Source organism: Ascaphus truei, chromosome 1 (genome assembly GCF_040206685.1).
Source record: "Ascaphus truei isolate aAscTru1 chromosome 1, aAscTru1.hap1, whole genome shotgun sequence".
Lineage (NCBI taxonomy): Eukaryota > Metazoa > Chordata > Amphibia > Anura > Ascaphidae > Ascaphus > Ascaphus truei.
The window spans coordinates 162,995,137-163,016,654 of NC_134483.1; the positions used below are offsets into that span (position 1 = coordinate 162,995,137).

General features: G+C 46.3%; 1 protein-coding gene and 1 long non-coding RNA gene across 2 annotated transcripts in view; both read right to left on the reverse strand.

The window, feature by feature from the left end:
- SMARCA2 (SWI/SNF related BAF chromatin remodeling complex subunit ATPase 2) overlaps positions 1-6,041 on the reverse strand; it is a 194,923-nt gene extending 188,882 nt beyond the window's left edge. The window contains exon 1 of the mRNA XM_075597226.1: positions 5,413-6,041. The gene's annotated coding sequence lies outside the window, so the exon portion shown is untranslated. The remainder of the gene's footprint in view (positions 1-5,412) is intronic.
- A 2,508-nt stretch (positions 6,042-8,549) lies between these two features.
- Positions 8,550-12,613, reverse strand: LOC142469862 (uncharacterized). Its single transcript, XR_012789112.1, has 3 exons — positions 12,536-12,613; positions 8,856-9,014; positions 8,550-8,640 (listed from the first exon to the last, which is right to left on the reverse strand). It is a non-coding gene; the product is annotated as an uncharacterized LOC142469862 (long non-coding RNA).
- Between the last annotated feature and the right edge of the window lie 8,905 nt (positions 12,614-21,518).

Below are 21,518 nucleotides of genomic sequence, written 5' to 3' on the forward strand. Positions count from 1 at the left end.
ACCGACTTTCCCCATTTTCTAAAAATGTGGTCCCCAGCTCAGAATAGCGCCCAGAGTTCAATAGCAGACCATAACGAAGTGTTAGAAGAAACAAATCCTTTCCCTTTTTCAGAAATGGAGGTTGACGAGGGCCCAAATAAGAAAGGGGAAAAGGAGGAGTGCTGTGAAATTCCCTTCCCCATCACTACTTTGGTAGGGAATACCCCAAATCAAGATGTTGATCAGGCACTTACCACCCCAGTACAGGATAAGACCCTCGCTGACCTAGAGGTCAGTCCTGGGAGTTTTAAGAAGGCCCAGTGGGAGGACCCCACATTAGCGGTAGCAAGGGGAAATATACGGGACCAGAATAGTACTCATGGCCAACCAGATATCTCACTTGCTTACCCCTACTTCGAGGTAGAGAACGACCTAGTATATCGGGTTGATAAAAGAAAATCAGTTACAACTAAACAATTGTTGGTACCACGGACATTCCGTAACGTAGTATTACACCTCGCACATAGTCATCCATTGGGGGGACACCTAGGGGTGGAAAAGACAAAAGAAAAGGTTCTCCGAAGCTTTTATTGGCCTGGGGTTCTGGCAGAAATTACAAACTATTGTTCCTCATGCCCAGAATGTCAGATCACCGCCCCGTTCAAAGCATACCGCAGCCCATTGGTACCCCTTCCCATAATAGAGGTACCATTTGACCGGATTGCTATGGATCTAGTAGGACCCCTAATAAAGTCTGCTAGGGGACATCAGCATATATTGGTAATATTAGATTATGCTACCCGATATCCGGAGGCAGTTCCCCTACGTAGCACCTCTGCTAAAAACATAGCAAAAGAGTTAGTACTTCTGTTTTCCCGGGTCGGAATTCCTAAAGAGATCTTATCTGACCAGGGAACACCATTTATGTCCCAAGTAACAAAAGAGCTATGTAAACTCCTAAAAATCAAGCATCTCAGAACCTCAGTCTATCATCCACAAACAGATGGTTTAGTGGAAAGGTTCAATAAAACCTTAAAGAGCATGTTACGCCGGGCGGTCGATAAGGATGGGAAAAACTGGGACTGTTTGTTACCATACCTGTTATTTGCCATTAGGGAAGTTCCCCAGTCATCCACAGGCTTCTCCCCGTTTGAACTATTGTATGGCCGACATCCAAGGGGCTTACTGGATATAGCCAAAGAAACTTGGGAACACGAGGTTACCCCTTACAGAAGTGTAATAGAGCATGTTGCCCAAATGCAGGACCGCATTGCTGCAGTCCTACCCATAGTGAGGGAACACATGGAGAAAGCTCAAGAAGCACAAAGGAATACGTATAATAAGGGTGCTAGGGTCAGAATTTTTTTTCCAGGTGATAGGGTACTAGTTCTGGTTCCCACCGTGGAGAGTAAATTCCTTGCTAAATGGCATGGGCCATATGAGGTCTTGGAAAGAGTGGGAGAAGTAAATTATAGGGTAAGGCAGCCAGGTAGGAGGAAACCTGAGCAAATTTACCATATAAACCTACTCAAGCCCTGGAAAGATAGAGAGGTCTTGTTAACCCTAGTACCCCCAGGTCCGTCAGAGAATCAAGAAACTGACCCAGAGGTTAGCATAGCTGAAACACTGTCCGTGCATCAGAAACGAGAGGTCCAGAGTTTAGTGAGAAGGAACAAAGAAATCTTCTCTACACAGCCAGGTAAAACTAACGTAATTAAACATGACATAGTCTCTGAACCGGGGGTCCGAGTTAACCTTAAACCGTACCGAATCCCAGAGGCCAAGAGAGAGGCTATAAGTTTAGAGGTTAAAAAAATGCTAAAACTAGGCGTAATTGAGGAATCCCAAAGTGGGTGGAACAGCCCTATAGTTTTAGTCCCAAAGCCAGACGGTACAACAAGGTTTTGTAATGACTACCGGAAACTAAACGCGGTGTCAAAATTTGATACTTATCCTATGCCCAGGGTGGATGAACTTGTAGAGAGACTGGGCAAAGCCCGATATCTCACAACCCTAGACCTAACAAAAGGGTACTGGCAGGTTCCCCTCACAGAAAGGGCAAAAGAAAAAACAGCCTTCTCAACCCCAGACGGCCTCTTTCAATATAAGGTGCTGCCTTTTGGCTTACATGGAGCTCCCGCCACATTCCAAAGAATGATGGATAAAATTTTAAAACCCCATGTTCGGTACGCTGCCGCCTACCTGGATGATGTGGTAATCCATAGTGAAGATTGGCAGTCCCACCTTCCAAAGGTCCAAGCTGTGCTCGACGCAGTTCGGTCTGCTGGACTAACTGCTAACCCCGCTAAATGCACTATTGGTCTGGAGGAGGCCAAGTATCTGGGGTATTCTATTGGTAGAGGGTTACTCAAACCACAAACACTCAAAGTAGAGGCGATACAAAATTGGCCAAGGCCAGTCACAAAAAAACAAGTAAGGACCTTTTTGGGGTTAATTGGCTACTATAGGAGGTTTATTCCCAATTTTGCAACTAAGGCAACCCCACTAACCGACCTCACAAAAGCAAGAGGACCGCTAATGGTAAAGTGGTCCCCCGAAGCCGAACAGGCCTTTAGAAGCCTGAAAGAAGCTCTCTGTGCCCAACCAGTGTTGGTCACACCTGACTTCTCCAAAGAGTTCGTAGTCCAAACCGACGCATCTGAGGTAGGGCTGGGGGCGGTACTCTCCCAGGAGTCTCAAGGGGAGGAGCACCCCATCCTTTATTTAAGTAGGAAACTAAATCCCCAGGAGAAAAATTACTCCATAGTCGAGAAAGAGTGTCTCGCAATAAAGTGGGCTGTAGAGACACTCAAGTATTATCTGTTGGGGAGAAAGTTCCGATTGGTCACAGATCATGCACCCCTTACCTGGATGTGTCAAAATAGGGAGAAGAACGCTAGGGTAACCAGGTGGTTCCTAAGCCTACAGCCCTTTAAATTTTCTGTGGAACACAGGTCGGGGCACAAACATGGCAATGCCGACGGGTTGTCAAGGATGCACTCCCTAATATCCATGGTCGCTCACCCCTCGAGGTCTGAGCTGGGGGGGAGGATATGTGACAGAAACCAGGGGTTGGTAATAAACTCCATATACAGGGCTCCCAGGATACTGAACAGTTTCTGTCCTGTCTAAGCTGAACAGGGCAGCCTCGTAGTACAGGCACTCCATTCCACAGTTTGTCTGCTGCCTGTTTTCTGTCACCTGTCATGCTGATTAGAGTTCAGGTATATAAGACCTGTTTCCTGTTTCCTCTGGGCCCCGCCCAAGAGCCTGGAAGGCTGCTGAACTGCAGAGGGGTGAGAAAGCCTCTTTCCCAAATCGCTTCATTCATTCTGTTAGTTTGTCTAAAGACTGCAAAGGTACTTATTTTGTTGGTGGAAGTGGACAAGCCACTTCCAACTCTGAGTCAGGGACATCTAAGTTTAAGTTATCGCTCAGACGAGCAGCTTTTTGTTTGGCTTTGTTTTCTGTTTAAACTGTGGCAGTCTCAGTGCCTGGGACTGAATAAACCAGGCATAGCCTGTTTAAAGGAACAGTACGTGACGTCTCATCATTTAACCTACCCTAAAAGACCGTGTTCTAACAGTCCCGGACAGACGGCGGAGCCCCGGAGTAAGCCGTTTGTCACAATATATATCAAATTAAAATATCACTTGTGAGCACATTCACATGTCTTAGATGGGTCTGCAGACCTGTCTAAGGCTGCGTCCCCGCTAGCGTTGAGCGGGCGGCGCTTGCGGCAGTTACTTACATATATAAATATATGTAAGACCCCGCTCACGCTGTGCGTGCACGCTCGTGCACGGGCACACATGCTCACCAACGCTCAGCGCTTAGATAAACAAAAAATTATACTTTCCCGCGCGCTCATCTACCCGCAATTCTCCTGCCCCCCAGCGCACGTGTAAATGCAGGACACCCGGTGCTCATGCTTGGAGAGCTCTCCAAGCATGAGCGCGCTCAGCACCAGCGGGGGCTCAGCCTAAGGCCTTGGCTATGTTTAGCGCTTGCTGGCGGAAGCGTGCTGACGCGCGCTCCCGCTCAGCACTGAGCCCCTACAGCCGCAATTAGAGCGGCTTTAGTAGGGGCTCACCTGCGCTTCCGCGCGCTTGCGGAAGCGCAGGTCTTAGGAGAATTTAAAATTCCCCCGGCTTGCTGGCGCTACAGGCCGGTCACGTGAGCGGTTCGCCCAATGAGGGCGAACCAGCTCCGTGACGTCACTGGCCCGCCCCCGGCCAGTGGCGCGCCCGCCCCCGGCCCGCCCCCTGACAGCGCGTGCGGTAAGCAACCGCAAGGCCAGGGAAAGCACCCGCTTTCCCTGCGTCTCAGCGCGCCAGCAGGGAGCATGGCTGAGGCCTAAGACATGTGAGTGTGCTCACAAGTGATATTTTTATTTGATATATGTTTTACGTTTTTTCGTCACCTTTTTCACCCACCATAACTTATCTAATGTGTTTGTGTGTATGTGTATGTGTATGTGTATGTGTGTGTGTGTGTGTGTGTGTGTGTGTGTGTGTGTGTGTGTGTGTGTGTGTGTGGGTGTGTGGGTGTGTGGGTGTATATATATATACACACACACACACGTAAATATATGTGTGTATATATTAATATATATTTAGAGAAATACGTGTATGTGCTAGGTTGCCTTTTAATTTTTAAAGATAAACGCACACGCAGATATTATTCCCTTTAATGCTTCTTATAGTTCCCACTGGGAAAATCTGTTCGTAACCAGGACTGGCCATGATAAGGCAGTCCCCTAGTTCCAGAATGATATATATAAAATGAGAATAATGAACAGAAGCAATCTGCCAACTTCTTTTTCTCATCCCTGAAAACTTCTTTGCCTGCAAGAACAGAAGGAAATGTGTAGCTTAACCTCTTCATTGCCAATGCATTGTCTGTGTATCGCGTCTTGCAATGCCCTCCAGCACTGTATAGACTACAATACCTACATTCAAAACAATGTATTGCCAAACCACCTTCTCCTGCCTCACAGCACACACAGGATTAATTATTTTTTTAAGTAAATGCAGTGCAGGATTAGCGATCATTGAAAAAGGTTAAATTGCCCAAATTCAAAACAATGCTTGCATCTCCCTTGGGCCCCCATCCTGAAGTAGTTGTATGCAAAAGCCTATCTAGTTCTGTAGGGGTTAAATGATTCAAGTTCAAAGCGTGCACTCACTGCAGCGCCTCCATCACTTTAGGGGATATGGAAAAGCAGAGACACACTGGTAGATGAATGGGTTTATAGACTACGACGTGGATACAAAAAAAAAGAAAAAAGCCAGTTGAGGAGGTTAGGAGGACTAGAGCAATGTGGGAGGGAGCGAGACTGGCAAACCTAACGTTGTAACAAAAGGTTATGCAAGTCATGTCCCTACCTCAACTCTGCTTCCCCCTCCAAAAACATACCCTCCTCCCCCTTACCAGTGGAGTCTGCAGCTGCTTGCTTCTGTCCTGCTCTCCTGAGATGTGTGTCACTGTCCCTGCGCTCTGTCACACTCCCAGGGGGATGAGGAGGAGTGACTGTGCTGTTGCTGGTCACTGCCACCTTTTACCCACCCCGTGCCTGGCCGTCAGTGCTGCAGGCTCGCCGTCACTCATAGGGGCTGCCACTGTCGTTGGCAGACTGGCCATGAGATCATTATCCGGATCATGGCCTCTTCCCCTCCCGCTCAATCCTTCTGCCAACTCCTCCTCTCAGTTTCTCCGTGGTTTTATTTTTAATCCTGCTGTCTGTAGTTTTTTTTTTCTCTGCTCTGCCACTTCCCCCATGTAGAGGGTGCAAACACCACACCTCCTCCAAAGGAAAACTGTCAATAACTGCACTGAGGCTACAGTCCGCTGCTTGACAAATCCCATGGCATGTTCACTGCTGTGACAGTTTGCTGTTGACTCCGCGGTGTTTAAAGGGTCAGGGCGGCATTGTTCTTTAAAAATTGTGACCATTTGTTAGTTGTGACCCTTTGACTTGTTCATCTAGTCCAGTGCACTTCAATTGGGTGTATTAAGATATGAGATGTGTGCCTAACCAAACTAGCTTTCATCATAGCTCTCAGAGGCTAGGAGTAAAGGATCTAAGCATGATAGATGCATACATACATATTTGTCAGTTTGTTTATATATGACTGTAGCGCTGTTTCCCCCACCCTCTGGGAGATGAAACAGCTACTGAGTGTAATGTGGTGCATTTTACCTGTGGCTCACAGGACTCCGCTGCTGGGAGCCTGGGATGTTCCTTGTTGGTTCCGGTGACAGTGCTTCCACCTGCAAAGGGTCCGGGGCAGTGCCAGATAACCCCCTCACAGGACCCAATACAATAAATACACATGCAGTATATATTGACAGGTTTACTGAACATGCAACTTCTAACCAGAGCAAGTAATACAACTACACCATACACATGTGTACACAGATATGCAGTAACTCCACAATACTCGGGTGCAGTGTCCCAGTGTCTAGCTCCAATTGTCTCTCCCACCCCTAGTGTGTGACAGCACTGCCCACAGTAAGAGTGTATCGTTGGTGCACTTGTTGACTGTATGATACCTGCCAGGTGCTCCAGCACGCGGTATCGCTGGCTGAGGAAAGAGGCCCGTCTGTCCCATGCCGTTGTCTGCGGCGATGGCATCCGCCTCTACGTGGGGTGGACTCTGGCTGGAGTGTCCCACCTTAATAGTCTCTGCCTTGGGGTGGTGGTCTGAGCCCAGACCACAGGCCACAAGTACTGCATGGCGTCACTGTGTCCCTGACACTATAGATTCTAATTGGGGCAGTGACCCTATGTATGTATGTCTTTATTTATATTGCGTCATTAGTGTACATAGGTCTTCACATTAGTACTACACGTGACAATCATATAAATAACAAATAATACAAATAACAGATCATGGGAATAAGTGCTTCAGACATAAAAGTAACATTTCGCAAGCTATCTGGGAACAGGAGATATCTGCCACCCTATTGGCTGATGCACCAGTGATTATTCTATGTAGTTCCCCTGCAGATGGTAACTGTAATGGCCGCCTCTCCAGTGAGTACACTGCGCATGCGCACCTCTCCCGGAATGGCCGCCAGCCCTCAGGCACTCTGTGCATGCACGAAACCTTACTCCACATGCACGCGCATATGCAAGATGGCGGTGCCCTGCGAAGGGAGCCGCCGGGGACCTCCAGCGACCCGCTCACCATCCTGACTGCCCGCATCGCTCCTGCAGCATCCCCCACCTAGCCGCACTCTCCCCAGCCATATCGGGAGATAAGAGAGCCAATGGGGGTCCCAGGCTATATAAAGATAATATAATGCAATTTTTTCTTGAGAAAGGCACTGCTGTGGGCCGAAACGTTGATTGGATTACAATAAAACTTCTTCATACTGGTAAGTGCCTGTCCACTGAGCTATATATATAGATGTGGCCAGGTCCCCCTCTTACCTCCAGGCTGTGTGAGGGGGACGGCTGTGTGGTTGCTGTGGTGCAGGGAGTGGGCAAGCGGGTAGCCGGTGTTCCGCCAAAGACGTCGCCATCTTGCCTGAATGCCGTGCATGCGCAGTAGCAGCTCGCGTATGCGCAGATGACATCTGGAGTACATGTTGGAGTAGTGCATGCGCAGTGTACTAAGACCAGCGGCCATTACACCCATAGCTCCTCAGGGGAACTACAACACCCGTGAGCCTCTGGGAGCAGAGACACATGACCCACAGTAGCCAGTAGGGCTCCAGGAATTCCCTGCAACACACTGCTCAGTGGGACCACGCCAGTCGGAAGAGGGAGCTGGATCCAGCAGGTAGTGTCTCAGAGCCAATGACTCACAGTAACTTATGGTTGCTGCAGGGAAGGCCCCTTAGATAGGGACGCTTACCCATTTACTGTCTAGTGTCAGGGACACAGTGAAGACGCCGCATGATGACTGCAGCCTGTGCTCTTGGACCAGACCACCTCCATTGTAAGAGACCCTTATGATGATATTATCCACGCTGGAATTCACCCAACGTAGTAGCGGACGCCATTGCGGACGACGTCGCTGGTTGCTAAGTCAGCCGCACCGAGTACTGGAGTACTCGGCAGGTAACTCCACTAAGTGCACCAACACTCCACGGGATAGCGCTATCTCCTACACTTTTGGGTGGGCCCTGACATTGGGGGAAAAGGACATCAGGGTATTGGTGCCAAGCACCCTATGTACTTGGGGGGACACTCACTGGTAGTATCAGGTTGGGGCATTGTTATACTGCGCGTTCAGTAAAAGTTGTTGTTATATACCTGACTGTGTGTATTATTGTTATTGTTCCTGTAAGGGGCCTATCCCACCACATTGGGATCCCTTACAGGTAGAGGGGAGGGAGGGAGAGAGAGATAAAGAGAAAGAGACTACAGCATGTGACTTTGTGCATTACTTTAACATCAAATATGATTATGCAGCCTGGTCCACATTTAGAGATCGCACCCCACACATGCATCTTCAGTGGGTGCTTGGGCCGCAGCTTCAGGGATAGGCGTCCTTTTTATGAGGAGTGCAAAGTGGCAAATCTCTCAAGAGCTACAGTTGTCTCATCAGAAAAGATGACATCCTGAAAAGTCTCGCCACTTTCGATCCATGCCTGTGCTTGGTCATCTCTTTTTATATCTTGTTGGCCTCCCTTACCATAGGATACGCTCTGTAATGACAAGGAAGAATTTTACAAGTACAGTAAAACCATATTTTACCTACCGTAGTATACAACACTTTATCTGTACTGTCTTACAGGTATACAGTACCGCACTGCACTAACTATGGCACAGTAATTACAGTATCAACCCTGTTCTGTCACTCTCTTCTGTCACTCTGCATACTATTGCATTATACTGTACTTTATTACAGTAAGACACTTACTTGACACGTCCATATGTCCATCCCAATTGGCGTCTCTTCACCCTGATGCAGGTCTCAGATGCTGTGATATTGTGACTGTTCTCTAGAACAGTCCTGACTGTTGCTGCACAGCGCTCATCATTGGCTTCGCTGATTTCGTCCACAAGACGCTTTGCCGTCCTACAGTTTAAAGGAAAAGAGAACAATTTGTTAGGCCCAAAAAGAATTCAAAACAAATAAATTAAATTAATTTAAAATTATACTTCTAAAATTAGTACAGTATTTTGTTTTGGCTCTAAAAGAATTGCAAGGAAAACAAGTAAAAAAATGCATTTTGATATGCACAAAAAGCTTTTAGAGTAATACAGTAATTGCAGAAAGAAAACAAAAATACTTTCTCTATTGTGACTGGGGGACTCCGCTTTACACTTTTAGTCTGACCATGGGCATGATAGCAGACGATGCTTTGTGATAAATTGAGGCCCGAAGTAAGTAACCAGCATTTGATCTGTAAAATTCGGTGTCCTCTCTTGAACATAACCTGTATTCTCATGCTGAGATCCACTGAAATAACTTTCCTCTGCATCGCTGCTTTAGATAAAAAATCAAGCACAGAGGAATGTATATTGTGTATTCGATGTACAGTATATTCAATGTGCATTGAATCAACAGAAGTGATGGTGTATCTATAATGGACCTCGATAGGTAAAGTATACACCCACTTTTAACACCTGCAGCTCGTTTCCACACCCACCCAAAAATTCCACCAGAGACACAATGCATAAAAGGTGACACAAATTGCATAGCCTCCCACACGCTGATCTCTATCGGAATGAGCTCTTGTCCAGATACTGTATTGCACATTCTTCCATCTGTTTCCATGGATCAACCCAGATTCTACGGACGCAGGGACCTGCTTTCTTCTGCTGTGCCGACCATGAGAAAGTGAAAGTCAGAAGCTGTTTCCAAGCCAAAATCAAAGGTGCCTAAAGAAAAGGTTCCGAAGGCTCCCAAGGCAAAGATCCCTGGTCCTTTGTATGTGAAGAAGAAAATAGCCAAAGTCTGCGATGATGAAGTTGTTTGGATGGGCCCCTCCAGTGCTCCTGCACCCACCAAACCGGAATCGGACATCCCGGACTTTTCACTGCCATCACCCACCACCACCGATTCCCAAACATCCGCCCGCTCTGACCCTTAGTCCACCGATGTTTGTCCTGAAACCCCCAGCTCACCTCCTCCAGCACCCAGCCAACCTGTTGTTCGTCCAAAAAAACCCAGGTCATCTCCTCCAGCATCCAGCCACACCGATGTTCATCCAAAAGCCCCCAGCTCACCTCCTTCAGCACCGAGGCACACCGATGTTCATCCAAAAACCCCCAGGTCACCTCCTCCAGCACCCAGCCATGCCGATGTTCGTCTGAATGACACCATCACTCCTTGCACCAGATCCAGCTCGGTCGTCCGCATGGCAGATGGTTTTAGGGGTATCGAAATGACTGACAACTCAACCGAGCAATACAGGGACAGAATGGAGGCCAAGATGGATCGTATTTTTGAGACAATGGAGAGGATGGATATGTGCATGGGTGTTCGTCTGGAGAAGATCGAGAGGAACATTGCGGGGCTCTATTCTTTGCTTGGAGTCCTTGCCCCTGTACGTGCAACGCAGGAGCAGGAGGGTGACCTGGAGGCGCCTTATTCTCCCATGGAGAAACCGCATACCCCTCCCTGTCCACCCTCTCAATCCCTGGATTTGACCTTTATGGTGCCAACACCAAGCATGCCACGGGACCTCCCACGCTCAAACATTCCGTCTCCAGGATACAGGTATACTGTACCCTTCTGTGGCAAACGATGACAACACCGGTAAGAGCTAGGCCATGACAGGAGGAAAGCATCCTCCCAGACCATCTACCCCCGCCCGCTGCCAGAAGCACATCCGGTCCAACACCCAGGATTGTACAGCTCCCAGACATCATGGTGAATGACCTGCCCCACAGCGTCCAGGACAAATACCAGGACAAATACAAAATCAGATGTGGTGGTCAACCTCAGAAATATGCCCAGTTCATCTTTAAACACCACGTCAGTTTTGAGATGTACAGCGAGTGGAGTCAAAATGTAAATTATTGCATTCATAAGTACAAGAAGGGGCTTCCTGCAAATTTAAGGAGACCAATTATGGCGCCGCCAATGTTTTTAATCTAATTTTAAAAAAAAGTTGATTGTTTTAAATTATTTAATTGTTTAATGCTTCTTTTCTATTTTGCATGTCTGGAGCTGTGCAAACATAACATGCAGGAAATACCCCCCCTTCGTGCAGGAAACATTCACAGCAATACTGCCAGATAAGACACAGTGCTCAAATCCATGCATGCCATATCCCTTCTCCCCAAACCCCCAAAAACCTAATGTAAAGTGCTGTACCCCATGCCAAGCATTTGTCTCCCCCAACCCCCCAAAAAAGCAGAAGATATTAAAATGGGCTGTACTGGCGTCATGGTATAATAGTTTTTTCATGTGTAGGCACAATGTAGTCATAATGTACTGTTCCCCATATGATGCCATTTCTCCCCAATCCCCCCCCCCCCCAAATCAGGATTGCATAATGTATGGTGCAATTGATAATATACAATATTGTCTCTTTCTTTACAGATCCAGATGTCCAAGACATTGCGAGGAAGAAAAAGACAAGATTGTAAATTTTGAAGAAGAGGCGACGTATTTTTGTATTATTCTTTTTTCCTTAATTATCCTGTGCAAATAAAAAATGTCATTCTTTAAATATACTTTTTGATGTGTTCATGTTTTTACTGCTGAGACACTTACAGTAGTACTATACACTGGCGACACACTTTATTCGAGCTCGGCTAGTCCCACGAATTCGGGTATACCCGGGTGTATTGAGGTTTGTGACTGTTTTCTGCCCGAGTGCATTGAGTTATTTTCCAAGCCGGGATTGAAGCATTTTATTCCAGCTGGCTGCAATACTGCACAGTATATATATATATACTGCATTACAATTCATGAATTTATGCCATCTGGTAGACACACGAAGCATTGCAGCCTATTAAATCCTAATCATTATCATTTAACAGATCAGCCGCCCGTCAGCCAGGCATGAACCCAGGCTGGGAAGGCAAATGCAACGGGGCTTGTCAGAGGTGAGGAGCGGTGCATTCCAGGTATCTGCCAGGTACATACCGGGTATTTGCTCGGATAAAGTGTGTCGGTGCAGTACATAAAGTATTAAAGGCATTTAAATATACTGTATATAAATCTCGTTGACATACTGAACAGTATTGTATTCAGTATAAACATCTTGCAAATAAGGTGTATTTACTGTTTAGATGCACTTACAGTAGCACTATACTGTACATATTGTAATATAAAGTTGTAAAGGCATTTAAATATATATATATATATAAAAATATCTGACATACCGTAAATATATAAATCTTGAAATTAAGTTGCTTACAATACTACTATAAATAAAGTACTGATGTCATTTAAATATACTGTATCTAAATATATCTTTGACATACACTATAAAAATCTTTAAAATATGTTGAATTTACTTTTTACATACACTTATAGTGGGGAAATGTACTGTATTTTACTGTACAGTAATTTAATTCTGAACAAGGTTACATAATGACAGGCATGTGCTTTTCAACAAGGTTACATTTTGACATACTCACATGCGCGGAATAAACGTTTTACATTCGGAAGAAGAAGCGACGTTGTATTTTTGTATTATTCATGTTAACTTTATTATCCTGTACAAATAAAACATTTAATTAGTTACAAATACTGTTTGTTGCGTGTGTTCATATTTTTAATCTTCAAATTACAATTAAACACACTTGAAGTACTGTACAGGAATAAAAGACAGGTTGCATTGAAATTAGTTTTTAAGACAACTCACGATCGCCCACTTGAGTTTCTCGACGGTATTGCAGACAACGCTCAAATTCAATTTTCTGCACTCGATCAAAACACAAGGCAGTGTAGGCGGGGTCATGGTTCGAAGGTCAGGGTAGGACAGAATACAGGTCCTGGCAGAGGTACAGTGTAGGCAAAGAGTAAAGCAGGAAACTAGATGGGGTCCAGGAGCATAAAGATTAGACACCTTGCTCGGAAACTGGCTGGCAGTAAATGGCTGTTACTTAAAGCCCAGCTAATTACATCCTCCATCGTAGAAAAGTGCAGTGGGGACACTTCCTGGTTTTCAGACATCTTGATTGAGGGCGAGATATAAACAAGCTTTATTGACAAGCCTGTGCAAACGGAGGACGACAGCGATGGCGAATCCTGATCAAGTTATTGAGGGAGTCACGCGCTGGCTGGAGAATGTGCCCACACCTAGGTGTGACCGATCATGTGGCAAGTGCTACTCAAAGTTAGAACGATGGCTAGCACAGGAAGGAGCAGTAGCACCAGCAAGTGTAAGGGGGCATTACCATCTCCCCAAGGCAGGCTGCTTCATATAAAAGAGGGCTGGCTAGCCATTCAATCTACATCCTATTTGCTCCATCTCAGAGGTACCCTGTACCAGGGGTCCTGCTGTCCAGAATGCCAGCTACTGTACCTCCAGATAACTGGGTCATCAGACATCGATCGAGACACTGCTAACTAGACTGAGGAGTCTCCAATGGTGTGACCCCAACCCTTCAACTCCAATTCAGGGGGCAAGATCTCTGGAGTTAAGATTCTACCCTAAGTCTGGGAAATCACTTATCGTGGGCAGGAGGCAAAAGCTTTGGAAATGCCAGTCCTGGCTAAAGAGAAATCCCAGTCTCTGTGCTCCTCTGCACCAGGTGAGCTGACAGCATCCGCCAAGGTAGAGAGTCCATCAACCGCTGGGAAGACAGAGCTGGAGTCAAATGCCTCTGCCCAGATGGAGACTGCTCGGGAGTCCCAGGATGGCCTGACCGGAGATGAGAAAGGAACAGCATCAGCCCTATTATTCAGGGAGAGTCAGGGGAGCAGGTAGTAGGAGCTCCAGCCCACTGGTGGCACCTGTGAAAGAACTTTCCACCTCTCCACCTCCCCCCCCCCCCCAGGAAGTAGTTGGAACACCTATGGACTCGTCCCTGTTATCCTTTACATTTGTGGGATCGACCCTTGGCCAACTAGGATGAGGAGGAGGTCTGTATACTCTACCTAGACAGTGGGTGGTGTGAAAGAGGTTAATAAAAACAAGCTCTCCAGTTGTCTCACCACCCCCTGGAGCATCAAAAATGAGTACTCCTATCCATAAAACCCTCATTTACAGTGCCACCACCTGGATTCATTTAAAGGCTGTAAACCTCAGGAGCCCTCGTCCCCCTTATACTAGGAAACGATGTAATTAAAACAAAACCCAATTTGTCAGAACTGCGGTCAATCTCTTCAAAAAGGCACAACAGTACTTATTAAATCTAAAATGTAATATTACAAAAAGCGTACAGTGCTTGTTACAGAAAAGAAAGATTGCAAAAACATACAATATGTAAATGGGGACAGTTTTACAAATTAAAACGGAATAAAACAGATAACTTAATACATTACAAATTAATACTACTAGGCTCTTCAAGAGGTCATGGAGATAGGAAATATGAAAATTCACGTGTTACCGATTTAACACCTCTGTGGATGAATTCTGCTTTAGGAATTCTAAAATCCCACTTTTTAAAGTTACAATGTTCCATGAGTGCCCACCTTTTCAAGGTGTGTCTTATCTCCTACTCATCACTGTCCCACTTAAAGTATCTTTTATTCTTGACTTTGCTGGGAGAGGAGAGAATGATTTAATTCCAAATTAATCTGATTGGTTGAGCGAGTGAAACTATGACATTAACTAGACTTTGTGGCCACTTTGAGTGTGTGTTGTTTTTGTCTATTTTTTGGTTTGTGTTCTCTCTCCACAGGCCGAACGCCTTGACCGATTCTGATGAATTTTTGAGGGTATCTTTCTGCCATCCTAAATTTAGATCTGCCAGAAGTTTCAACTAAATCGGTGCAGCCACCATCTTGGAATATATCATTTTTGTTTTTTAAAGGGATAAAAAAAATTAAATGTATTATTTTGCAACTTGTACTCAATTTTCAGACAATTTGCTTCAACCGTTTCACGCAAATGAAACATTTAAAATGTTCATACATCACAGCCTTCTTGAGAATAATGAGTTTTGTGTGTTCTTTTTTGTTTTTTTTTAAACTTTCGGACAGTTTGTTGCAAATGATATTGTCATTGTTACATGTAAGTGTTTTGCAGTTTGTGATATTATATTAAACGTATTTCTATTCAAGTTGCAATAATGTGAGAGTTGAAGTAGTATTCAGTATTTCAATTTTTGTTTGACTTCAAGACAGTGCTTGATCACTGTGACAGACAATAGCAGGCCTTATAGACTTATTTATAGGCTTGAATAATACCACACAATAGTTTGGCAATATTAGGACAATTTGATGACACAATTCACAAATTGATGGCGTTTCAAATTTTTTTTCGCCCGTGTTTCATTTTGTGTTATTAATCTTTTTCCTATAAGGTTTACTCGCTCATCCCACAATGCGGTATAAAATATAGCATTTTCTTAGTAGTATAAAATACTGCATAAGTCTTTATCCTATTCCGGGGGCTCAGATGATTTTAACAAACGCATAGACACCCCTTTTGGCAGCCCTAGTATTAATCTTGTGAGGGAAACTAATTATCAGATATTTGTAATACTGATATCTTTTCATATTTAATATGGTTACACATCAGAACTTCTGCCCATTACAGATTTAAACTATATATTATTCTGGGTTACATCTGATATTAATTATCTTGCATAATGTAAATCTGTAATGATAACTAATATAGTGACCCTTTCGTCACCTCTGAGCCCGTTGACCAGGGAAAATCTCAGAACTTTATGAGCTCTTTGAAGCTTACAGTGGCAGATAAGATAATTTCTGCCAAATGTCAAGTCATCTCAATACATCTCAACCCCCTTATAACGCTGTGCTTGGGGTCCAAAGAATCACATTGCGTTATAAGCGGATCGCGTTAGAAATAATGTACAATTGTATGCATTGTACAATAAAGTATTTAAGATACCAATAATCGTGTTATAAAGTATTCATAAATCTGAAAATTGGGAACCACGCTTGCATCGCGTTATAAGCGGATTCGCGTTGTAACGGAACGTGTTATAACGGGGTTGAGCTGTATAAACATGGTTTTATTGTTTTATGGTTTTATTACTGTGACGATGGGGAGGATTCGGCCCGGGATTAAAGGGGTTACACCCCAATTGGCCAACCTCTACCCTCACCTGGGAAGCAAGGGGTTAACTGGACTGAGGTCCAGTAATGTGTTTTTACCTCGCTTCAATATCAAAATGCTTATTCCCCTGTGTAACTGTATTGTGTTATGCCAGTGTCTGCACCACACACACACTGGGGCTTAAGGGGTTAATAAGCTACAGTTTAAGAAAATACAACTGTGGTGTATCTTTTCAAAAATCTGCTTCAGAGAAATTTATTGATGGGGGTTTTGGTGCACAGTATGTTAATACCTGTTTGCAGGAAGCTAGAGTGGGGGGTGAGCGTTATAACTCACACTTACAAACCATAGTATCCTGCCATGTGGTAGACTGGCCCAAATGCCTCTGATTTAGGAGTGGGGCTACAGAATGAGTGACCTTATTAAATATAAGTATATTATGAGATGTCCTTGGCTGAACGTGCTAAGAGTTACATAGGTGTATTCGTGAGACTTAGCCCCAACTAATGATTCTAAACACTTGATATCTAACAGATACTAAGAGCCAGATATTAATATCTCTCTTAATTTTAGTACTACATGGTAATATCTAGTCTCATTGGGAGCGTCATGTGTGACGGAATGTATTAATATGGCTCGCGTGCCAGTGAGTATAACTGAACTGAAGTTATGAAGTTATTTACAGTATATATGGAATTTTGGTTTGTTCTGGAAACTGCAGACTCCATCAGTTATGATAATGAGCAGGAAGGACATCTTGCTAGAATTTACATAGCCTGGTGATCAAAGGCTAAATTGCCTAATTGTTTATGTTGGAGGCAGGAACCAAGAAACTGAATGTTTTTTTAAATGTGATACTTCACACTTCAATGGAAGCCAAAAGCGGCTTCAAAGAGCTTCAAAGACTTTTTGCTAGCCTTTTCGGCACCTAGGGTTAAGAGATGAGTTTGACATGGTATTTAAGTCAGAGTCAGCCCTTACTCAAGTGTCTTCATGTATTGTCTTCATGTATTGTCTTCATGTCTGCATGTCTTCATGCCTGTGTCTTCATGCATGAGTCTTCATTCATGGGCTGCATGTATTGCTGTGATGTCTTCATCTGAACCTGAATTATGGAAGAAATGGCCAATACTGTATCCTGATGGCTTTCGTGTCATAATCTTCAAGTAAGTGTCTATATTTTGCCTGTTATTTGTATAATCTGTTGTGTTCACCTTTATCAAGGAATAAATTATATTTTATCATATCTAAGTCTCGTCCCAGTTCAACCCAGTTATATATAGTATATATATTTTTTTGGTGTATTATTAATAGCATGTCACAAAGCTCCCGTCACAGGCTTATTAATAAAACTGGTGGCAGCGGTGGGATTGAACTGGACCTGTATTACTATTGTTCTGCGGGATACTGTAAAATAGTGGGAACTCGATGGTAATTGCGAGTTCCTGGGACTAAAGATATTGAACACACAGTGTACAACATATAACACAAGATATGGCACCTCCTCACTGTTCCCCTACTTGTGAGAAGCATTGCCTCCAGAACCAAAGTGCCAGCCATCCGTCTGACTGGAGCCGGGCACCGAGACTGGAGGAGTGAATCAAGTCGGCGCGGGGACCAGCAGCCAGCAAGGCTGAGAGAGAGACAGCGATCGGTGAGCATGAAACCCGGCAGGCTGAGCAAAGATACACAGCTGCAGCCGCTGTAACCATCAAACCGCCCGGAGAGCAGGGAATGGTCCCAGCTCCGGGACGGCAGAGACTTGTGGAGGGAGCGGGTGGTCTCGGAGACCACAGAAGTCTTGCACCAGGAGAGGTAACGGCCATTGCGGTGGCCCGTCCATTTTCCCTGAAAGAGCTAGCACTGGTGTGTGCGTTGGGCAAGACGTGGTTCCCGACGAAGTGGACTCAGTTCCTGGCGTCGGTACCACACCGACCCGCTTATCCCCTCCCAGAGCGCGGCGCTCAAGCAACTCCGCTCTGGACTCCGTTGCCCCTTGCTGGGGTTTGTCCACCGGCGGCCGAGGAGCTCTGGAATGAGCCCGGCGCTCAAGCAACTCCACTCTGGACTCCGTTGCTCCTTGCTGGGGTTAGTCCACCGGTGGCGGAGAAGCACCGGCAGCCGCTGCGGCACTGCCAACAAATGGGCTACAATAATGCCCAGTGCCCGGACCGTGCGCGGTCGGACGAAGAAGCCCCTCAGGGCCAGCGCTCACGAGCTGCGGAAAAGATGGCCCAGTTAGCGGCATCCTCTGATGGCTCCCGCCCAACCAGGGCGACAACCCTCCTCGGGACGTCTCCTGGAGAACCTGGACGGGCTGCATCAGCAACAGCGGCGGAGAGCGATGGCCATCCACCTGATCCCGGCGGAGAACCGGCGGCGGTGGCAGAGAAAGAGTCGCCACTCCGGCATCCTGCCGGCGGCAATTTTATTTGGGGGGAGGGACAGGGTTTGCGGGAGGGGGTTATTTTACCAAGTTTGCATGGAGCTGTGTTCCTCCACAAAGACCTGGGACCCTTGGCCTGCACCGTTGTACCTGTACCCAACCCGGGCACTGTCGCGGCAGCGGCCCATTGCTGCCCAGCCCAGATGGTGCCGGCAGCGGTCACTCCAGTCCCCCTGCAATTGGGACCAACGAAGGCGGCAGGCTCTGCGGGGACCAGCGAGGTAAGCCAGACCAAGTCGCAGACTGACTCTGACTTATTTTTCCCTATGACTGTACCCTGTTGTTTCACTATACGGGTGACTGGGGGGTGGCAGAAGATAGGAGTACCTGGGGAGGGGAAGGAAGGGCAGCTTGTAGGGCAGCTAGACTTCCCCATTACCCTGGCGGAGCAGCAAGGGGACTCTCGGTTAGGAGCCCCACTGTTGCAGCCTTGCCAAGGGCTGGAGGTATAAGGGGTTGTGGCAAAGTTAGACCACCCCCAGATTACCTGCCAGCCAAGAGCTAAGGTGGGTGCATCTGCACCAGCAACCCTGAGCTCATCCCCGGTAATGGGGAGACAGTGTCAGGGAGATGGCCTCACTCAGGTGTCCCTAGGATCCAGGTTAGGATTAGCTAGGGAGAAGCGGAGTGAGGGGAGGCTGCAGGTAGGTAGCCAGCATCAGATCTCCGTGGGAGAAGAAGGGCTAGTGGTAGCCGGGGAGGGACAGCAGCAGGTATGGCAGCTAGAGATTCCTATTACCCTGGCAGAGCCTCAGGGGGTTTCTCAGATCAGCAACCCCCTGTTGCAGCCTGGCTATGGGCTGGGGGTATCCGGAGCAGTGGCAGGCTTGTGCCACCCCAGGGATACCTGCCAGCCAAGAGCTAAGGCGGTTGCATCTGGAGAGGTGCCCCTGAGCTCATCCCTGGTAATGTAGTTCCAGGGTCTGGGTTAGGATTGCCCAGGGGGGAGAAGAGTGCAGGTGGGCTGCAGGGAGGTAAGCAGCAGGAGTCATCAGCAGGGGCTGAGGTGCTTGGCCTAGGGGAGGCTAGGCAGGGAGACACCGTGGAGCAGGGGGAGATAGGAGATCAGTGGGGTGTCAGGCAGCTGGTAGAAGCTAGGGATGGGCTTGGTAGGCAGAAGGTCCCTTGTTCTGACTGGCCAGGAGTGACCCCCCTGACAGATTCCCCTGGGTTCCCAAAGGAGGGGCTGTGGGTAGATAGGCAGCCAGGGAGGAGAGTCAGGAGTATAGCAGAGCAGCTACAGGTTGGCACAGGGCCAGGGCAGGTAGGGTCCCTACAGGAAAGGGACATAGCTCTTTCCCAGACTTGGTTGACAGGAAAGCGACGGTCTGTGCTGGATAGCTGGTCTCCTGTGGGTGCAGAGACATGCCAGTCTCTGGGCAGTGTGCAGCCTGGTCTGCAAAGGGGCCCCTTCACCATGGACTTGGTTCACCAGGCACTGGGTGGGGGGCAGAGGGAGGCAAAGGAGAATGCCCGGCGGCCACGGTGGAGCCCTGCGCTGCTGGATCTGGACTTCACGATCCACTGTGGCCAGGACAATGTACTGGACAATGCCGGAGGACCATTTTGCCAGGCCAACCCCTCAGGACTTATTGAGTGCTTCAAGGGTGCCAGTGGTATCTCAGTGCCAGGGGGAGGCAGCTGGAGCACCAGGCACCCCTTGAGCAGGGGAGGTGTGATGATGGGGAGGATTCGGCCCGGGATTAAAGGGGTTACACCCCAATTGGCCAACCTCTACCCTCACCTGGGAAGCAAGGGGTTAACTGGACTGAGGTCCAGTAATGTGTTTTTACCTCGCTTCAATATCAAAATGCTTATTCCCCTGTGTAACTGTATTGTGTTATGCCAGTGTCTGCACCACACACACACTGGGGCTTAAGGGGGTTAATAAGCTACAGTTTAAGAAAATACAACTGTGGTGTATCTTTTCAAAAATCTGCTTCAGAGAAATTTATTGATGGGGATTTTGGTGCACAGTATGTTAATACCTGTTTGCAGGAAGCTAGAGTGGGGGTGAGCGTTATAACTCACACTTACAAACCATAGTATCCTGCCATGTGGTAGACTGGCCCAAACGCCTCTGATTTAGGAGTGGGGCTACAGAATGAGTGACCTTATTAAATATAAGAATATTATGAGATGTCCTTGGCTGAACGTGCTAAGAGTTACATAGGTGTATTCGTGGGACTTAGCCCCAACTAATGATTCTAAACACTTGATATCTAACAGATACTAAGAGCCAGATATTAATATCTCTCTTAATTTTAGTACTACATGGTAATATCTAGTCTCATTGGGAGCGTCATGTGTGACGGAATGTATTAATATGGCTCGCGTGCCAGTGAGTATAACTGAACTGAAGTTATGAAGTTATTTATAGTGTATATGGAATTTTGGTTTGTTCTGGAAACTGCAGACTCCATCAGTTATGATAATGAGCAGGAAGGACATCTTGCTAGAATTTACATAGCCTGGTGATCAAAGGCTAAATTGCCTAATTGTTTATGTTGGAGGCAGGAACCAAGAAACTGAATGTTTTTTTAAATGTGATACTTCACACTTCAATGGAAGCAAAAAGCGGCTTCAAAGAGCTTCAAAGACTTTTTGCTAGCCTTTTCGGCATCTTGACATGGTATTTAAGTCAGAGTCAGCCCTTACTCAAATGTCTTCATGTATTGTCTCCATGTATTGTCTTCATGTCTGCATGTCTTCATGCCTGTGTCTTCATGCATGAGTCTTCATTCATGGGCTGCATGTATTGCTGTGATGTCTTCATCTGAACCTGAATTATGGATGAAATGGCCAATACTGTATCCTGATGGCTTTCGTGTCATAATCTTTAAGTAAGTGTCTATATTTTGCCTGTTATTTGTATAATCGTTGTGTTCACCTTTATCAAGGAATAAATTATATTTTATCATATCTAAGTCTCGTCCCAGTTCAACCCAGTTATATACAGTATAGTATATATATTTTTTTG